Genomic DNA, 6,986 nt, shown 5'->3' on the forward strand with positions numbered 1-6,986 from the left:
GTGTTATCAGGAGGGTAAGGGTTAGGTGGACGGTAGAAAGGGGAAACCGATCACAATGGTCTATATATAACCCCCTCCCTGGGGGATGGACAACAGAAAAGTGGGTGAAGGGAGACATCGGTCAGTGTATGAATTAAAACAATAATCCTGTTTTATAAATTATCAAGAGTTCATGAGGGAGGGAGCATGGGGGAGTGGGGATAAAATGAGGACCTGATATCAAGGGCTCAAGTAAGAAGAAAATGTTTTGAAAATGATGATGGCAACAAATGTACAAATGTGCTGGATAAAATGGATTGTAAGTATGGATTGTGATAAGGACTATATGTGTCCGCAATAAAATGATTTGAAAAAAAATTAAGAAGGGGGTCCAGGAGATATACTTTGAACTATACAATTATAACATTTTCTAAGATAATATAGTAATATTAATTTAATTCATATATGGTATTTTAAATTATAAAATTATATTTACATGCCTAATTAATATATAAAATAATCATATTTTTAATACTAGTGATGATTTGGAAGCTTAAAGATGTGCTTAATATTAAAATATAAAATACTATGAATGCCAAAAATAATCAATTAGAAAGATAATTAATTTGTCAGATAAAAAGTCATTTCAAAGCTAATAGTACCGTATTGTTGCTTCTATGGAAAATACAAGCAAAAAAACAATGGCAAGAACAGCAAAAAGAGCCCAGAGACCACAAAGAGATTCAAACATACAGGGCAAGGTGTTAAACGGTAAGAAGAATTAGTGTAAATCAGGGAGGAAAGGCTTTTCATGAAGTGGCGCTCAGTAAATGACTTCACAGGGAAAGAATAGTTAGTTTCTTCATATAATATACAACAAAAACAAGCGTTCGATGGAGTCGAGCACTTCACACAGGAAGCAAAATTTTACATATTAATAGATTCAATGTTAGAGAACATTATTTTGATAGTTAAGGAAGACATAAAATATATAAAAAGACACACACACAAAGGAAAATAACCAACTTAATTGTACCCAGCAAAATAGTCAATATAAAAGACTGAAAAAGAAAAATAAAGCAATGACTAGAGCAGATTTATTTTCAAAGTATTTAAGAAATATGAAGTCACTTTTTTTGCTGCTTCCCAGTGCGGTTTTCCGGCGCAGGCACCGCTCTGCTCCAGCTTTGGCAGCGCTCCTCCCGGAGTGGCGAGACCACGGAACCGCAGCCATGACTGAGGCAGATGTAAATCCGAAAGCCTATCCCCTCGCAGATGCCCACCTCACCAAGCAGCTGTTGGACCTCGTTCAGCAGTCCTGCCACAACAAGCAGCTTCGCAAAGCAGCCAATGAGGCCACCAAAGCCCTCAGTAGAGGCATCATCTCGGAGTTCCTGGTGATGGCCGCGGATGCCGAGCTGCAGGAGATCTTCGTGCACGGGCCGCTGCGGTGTGAAGACCACCACGTGCCCTGTGTGTGTGCGCTCCAAGCAGCCCGTCATCGCCGGCTCCGTCAGCATCCAGGAGGCTGGCCACTGAAGCAGCAGATCCAGTCCGTCCAGCAGTCCATCGAGAGGCTCCTCATCTAGGCCCCTGGCCAAGGCGGAGGTCGGAGGTGGTCTGGGCGAGTGTGCTGTTCCCTCATCGTTGTGGAATACATTGTTGTCCTGGTTTCTGAATTTTTGTATTGTTTCATTGCCCTTTTTCTCTCCCCCCTTCTCTCTGCCATCGCCACCGGTTCCCTTTGGACCCAGAGCTAGTGCCTGGAAGAAAGCAGCACGTGGGGGCTGCGTTCAGAGGCAGGGATCGGCCAGGAGCAACCTTGGAGAACCAAGTCAGAGATCTGGCTCCAGCTTGGGCCCGCTCCAAGGACCCACGGGGCACCCTGTGTGCCCGGCACACAGAACCTTACATATGTGTGAAGGATTGGTAGCCTTCCTTTGCTTTCTAGAGGGTGGGTCACTTGGGTGGGTGGTGGGGGGGGAGCTTGTGTTTGGTGAGCCTTTTGGGCATCTTCAGCTACCAGTGTGCCCCTAACCATGAGTTGGGCAGGGCAGCAATCATGCCAGAGAGGTCCTGCAAGCTTGGTTCAGAGGCAGTCTGGGCGAGGGAGACTTGGGACAGCCCAAGGCAGCCGAATCCCAGGCTGCCTCTGCCGAAACCCGTGTGTGGGTTCCTTCAGTGGACAGTTTGTGCAGACGCTGAGAGCCCCAGAGCTGCCTCTGCCACAATGCCTGGCAGCCATGTCCTCTCCCCGCAAAAGGGACAGTGCTCATGTGAGCTAATTCATTCTTGAGAGCATACTAATAAAAGGATTTACTCACACACACAAAAAGAAAGAAGTATAAACTCATGTAATAATAAGACTATCAGAATTTCCTATAAGCTAATATGTTACAAAAAATAAATTGGTAAAGTCTATGAAACGTGTTTAAAGTAATGATATTCTGAACAACCAATCAACATATGAAAATATTTCTAAATTTTATCCAAATGTCCATAAGCCAATTAAATAATAATTTGCATTAATATTTAAAGTGTGATAATCAATGATAAGTACTGTATATAAAAGCATATGTGGAAGTATATAAACGAAACATAAAGGATGCCCATATCCTGCAGGATCATAGGTGTCCCCAGGGAAAGAGAAGCAGAGATAGGGAGGAGTCTGCATATATAGGCTGTCAAGCTAATTCTATAAATGGGCCTAAATATCTCACACATATTCAGCTACTAAATTTAATGTGGAGGGTATAAATAGATTTTTTAAATTATATTTTTGTTCTCAATAATGATTTAATTGTTCAAATAATATCTTTCAAAATATTAAATATCATGATAGAGCATTAAAACAGCATAAAAGTACATAAAGTGGAACATACACATTGCCAACTGGCAACCTTACTTCTGCTATGAAATCAGTTCCCATTTCTGTTTACAAATTTTGGCCATTTATGTTCTCAGATGGGACCCCTGGTGGCACCAAGGGTTACAAATTGAACATCAAACCACACAGTCAGAGGTTCAAAACCATTACTCCCTGGATAAAAATGAAACTCTTTACCCCTGTAGACATTTAAGATCACAGAAACCCAAAGGACTGTTCTAATGTGTCCTATAGGATCACTCTAAGTAAGAAATGTTTCAATGACAATGGGTTTTACAGAATTTAGTTCCTAGTTGATTGGGCTATTTTTTAAAGCATTATAAACATTCAACAATCAACGCAAGGGAATGACTTGTTCTACATATGGTTTGTATCTTTCATGTGATTTTTTTCACATCCTTATATATTATTTGATTATGCAAAAGTACTTGAAGGCATTCAATGGTATGGAATATAACAAACTATGGATAGTATTGAGAAGAACGGAAATTACAGAAAACTTCATTGTGCTCATGCAGATCCAATACATGGATCAAGAGGCAGTTGTGTGAGCAGAACAAGGGATTACTGCATGGTTCAAAATCAGAAAAGGTGTGTGTGTATCAGGGTTGTATCCTCTCACTATCTTATTCAACCTGTATGGTGAGGAAGAAATCAGAAAAAGGACTCTCTGAAGAAGAACACAGCATTAGGTTTGGAGGAAGGCTTATTAACAGTCTTCGATATGCAGATGACAAAACCTTGCTTGCTGAAAGTGAGGCGGACTTGAAGCCTTGATGATGAATATTAAGGCTTTTTAACCTTCAATATGAATTACAACTCAATGTAAAGACAACCCAAATCCTCACAACTAGACAACTAGATAAAATTATGATAAATTGAGAAGATTGACGTTGTCAAGGATTTCATCTTTCTTGGATCCACAACCACAGCTCATAGAGCAGCAGTCGTGAGATCAAATCACATATTCTATTTGAAAATATGCTTTAAAAATCTCTTTAAAATGTTGACATGTGTCACTTTTAAGACTAAGGTGCATTTGACTCAGCCATGTTATTTTTAATTGCCTCATATATGTATATGGAAGTTGGACATGGCATAAATTAGAAGAAAAAAGATTGAAAATACTATGGACTGCCAAAAAGAAGAAACAAATGTGTCTTGGAAAAAACTACTACCCTTAGAAGCCAGGATGGGGAGAGTTCATCAGGAAAGACTAGTCCCTGGAAGAAGATCTTATGCTTTGTAAAAGAGAAGAGTGCTGGTCAAGAGGAAGACCCTGGACTCGATGGCTGCAACGATGGATGAGGACATGACACCTGTGAAGACGGCCAGGACTGGGCCCTGTTCTGTTTGATTGTACATAGGGTCACGGTGAGCCGAAACGTAACAATCATGGCAACACATGTACAATACTATTCCATTTCTCTGCTATAAAAGAAAATTATACCCTAGAAAAAGTTTTCAACGTTTCCTGATTTCAGACTACTGTGTTTGAAAGCTGTAGTAGTATATGAAGTTTTTTCATTGTTTACCTTTGATTATAATTCCAAATTCATGTCTAATTCATAACTAGAAAGTCTTGTGGCTAGTGGTAAAAGTAAGCTTGCATTTTAAATTCCAATTTTGAAAGAAAAATTCACAACCACAGGAATATCTGGTCCAGAATTTACTATATAGATCTAGAAGGTGACTTCTAGTTATTTTTCAATCACAAACACATAGCAAATATTAAAGAATGCTTTCATCAAATGTTAAAACATATTGAAATGAAATATTATGTATTAAAACTTCTCAAATTAATGACTTCTAAAAATAAGACACCTGAGGTAGTTAGTTTATTGTGCCAACCTGGCCGATAAACACATGTGGGGTTAATTGAAGGGTGGAGGGATAAATGGCTCGGTGAGCCTCGCCTTTCTAGTTCTCAGGTCTCTTGCTTTCTGGTGGCCGCACCAGGGAGCAGCTGCATTGGCAGTTCCCTCCTTCAGCTTGGAAGGCTGACTTTCTGCAAGACAACCCTGAGCAGAAGTCACATGGACCTATCCTGATGCAGCCCTGGGTGCTGGAGCACCCGTGTGGAGACCTCTGCCAGCCCTGAGATGTTTGCACATTCATTGACTCTGCTTTCCTCCTGCAATTGGCATCATTGTATCTTTTCTGCGAGATGGAGGAGGACTTTGTGGATTTGTGTTGGACATATGGGTTAATGGGTTACTGTTGGACTTGTGGGCTTGGGCAGCACTTGGTTGGGATGTTTTCTTGATGTGCACTTAACCTTTATATAAAACTCTCTTCTACATGAGTTTCTGTGGATTTGTTTCTCTAAAGTACCCACACTAACACAACACCTTTAAAAAAATTATACTCAGCTCTACATGATACCATGAGGTATCATCCAAGAACCTGATTCCTCTTCTGATGGGGAGGAACTGGGAAGTACAGTGCAGTAGGCTCCTGTGTCAGCAATAAATGCAAGAGTTAGAAAGCTCATTGGATTTCCCATTACAGACCAATAAGAAAATGAAACATTATAGTCCAAAATAAGTCTTTTAAAACCTTTATAAATTACAAGTAACTTTGCAGTTTTTCCCCCTTGTCAATGAAGGTAGCTAAGGGAGAAGTGTTAGTCTGCAAGAGAATGCCCTGGCTCTATTGTGCTCATCTCTCCACTTACATTCTTGTTGTTAGGTGCCACAGAGTAAGTTCTGACCCCAGTGACGTTACACAACCGAAAGAAAGATTATCCTCTCGCACCATCCTGGTAATTCTTCCTTTGCTTCCATTAATTAGGCATTCGGTGTCAATGTTTTGAAGCTATAGTAAGTTTACCAGTGTCTACATCCAAATGGGCAGTCTATTTCTTCATTGTCTATTCTTAGTCTGGAAGCTCCACGAAAACCTGTTTATTTGGATGCCCGTGTTGGCCTTTGAAATACCAGTGACATCATTTCCAGCATCACAGCAACACACAAGCCACCACAGTAAAGCGAACTGACAGACAAATGTTGGCTATTAAACAATAGGGCAATAACTTTAAAGCCGTTACCTTCAATGCCTTATTCCGTGCTACCTGACACAAGGCTTTTATATCAGCGGTATGAAGTGTAGATGAGTTGCATAAAATACAAATGGGAATTTGATTAATTTATATGTGAAATGGTAAATATCCAGAATATCTCACTTCACTTGGAGATTTAGAAATTTTATTAAACTATTAAGAATTTAATCTATATTATAGATGTCCAATATATAGTATATGTTGTTGTCAGGTCCCACCGAGTCGACTCCAACCCATAGGGACCTTATGCACAACAGAACAAAACACCAGGCAATCCTGCGTCATTCTCACCATTGTTCCTTTGCCTGAGCCTATTGATGCAGCCAGTGTCCATCCATCTGGCTGATGGCCTTCTTTTGGCTGCCGCTCCACTTTACCAAATGCAATGTCCTTCTGCAGGAATTAATGTCTCCTCTGTCCAAGGTATGTAAGATGAAGTCTTGTCATTTTTGCCTCTAAAGAGCATTGTGGCCTACCTTCTTCCAGAGGCTTGTCCTTTTAGCAGTCCATGGAACTTTCAATATTCTTTTCAAACACCAAGATTTAAATGCATCTTTGAGCTCCCTTACTTAATAAGAATAGGGAAGATAACAAGGATATATAAAAATATACACAAACTCATATAAATACATATTAATATTTAATCATATATTTTCAAAGTAAAAGGCGAATAAAATGTAAATCCCATTACCACTTGAATTATCACCAAATTGTAAAAATTAAATAGGAATATCCCTCCACGTTATTTGATATTATTTTAAACCTTAATATATTTAAGTGCATCAGAACTTTTTTAGAATATGTTCACAACAGGTGTGCTATTATTTTAATACTCATCATTATTATTTTAAAATAATGTATTTACTCACAAGAGTCTGTTTAATTAAGATGCATTATTTCCAGTGTTGAAAATCTGTCAAAATTCAATACATTTGTTAAAGTATTTTACCATGAAAACGACAGAAAAAGGTAAAAGAACTAAGAGAGTAAACTGCATATTTTATTTAGAAAATGTTATTTGATACTACAACTAAGGCTGATAAAAAAGAAGCATATTTT

The 6,986-nt window shown here is 39.1% G+C and overlaps 1 pseudogene; it reads left to right on the forward strand.

Moving 5' to 3' along the window:
* Positions 1-1,211: 1,211 nt before the first annotated feature.
* Positions 1,212-1,568, forward strand: LOC101653157 (annotated as a pseudogene).
* The last annotated feature ends 5,418 nt before the right edge of the window (positions 1,569-6,986 follow it).

This window comes from Echinops telfairi, unplaced genomic scaffold (genome assembly GCF_000313985.2).
Source record: "Echinops telfairi isolate 266 unplaced genomic scaffold, ASM31398v2 ScPeMD7_7424;HRSCAF=8462, whole genome shotgun sequence".
In the NCBI taxonomy this organism is placed as follows: Eukaryota; Metazoa; Chordata; class Mammalia; order Afrosoricida; family Tenrecidae; genus Echinops; species Echinops telfairi.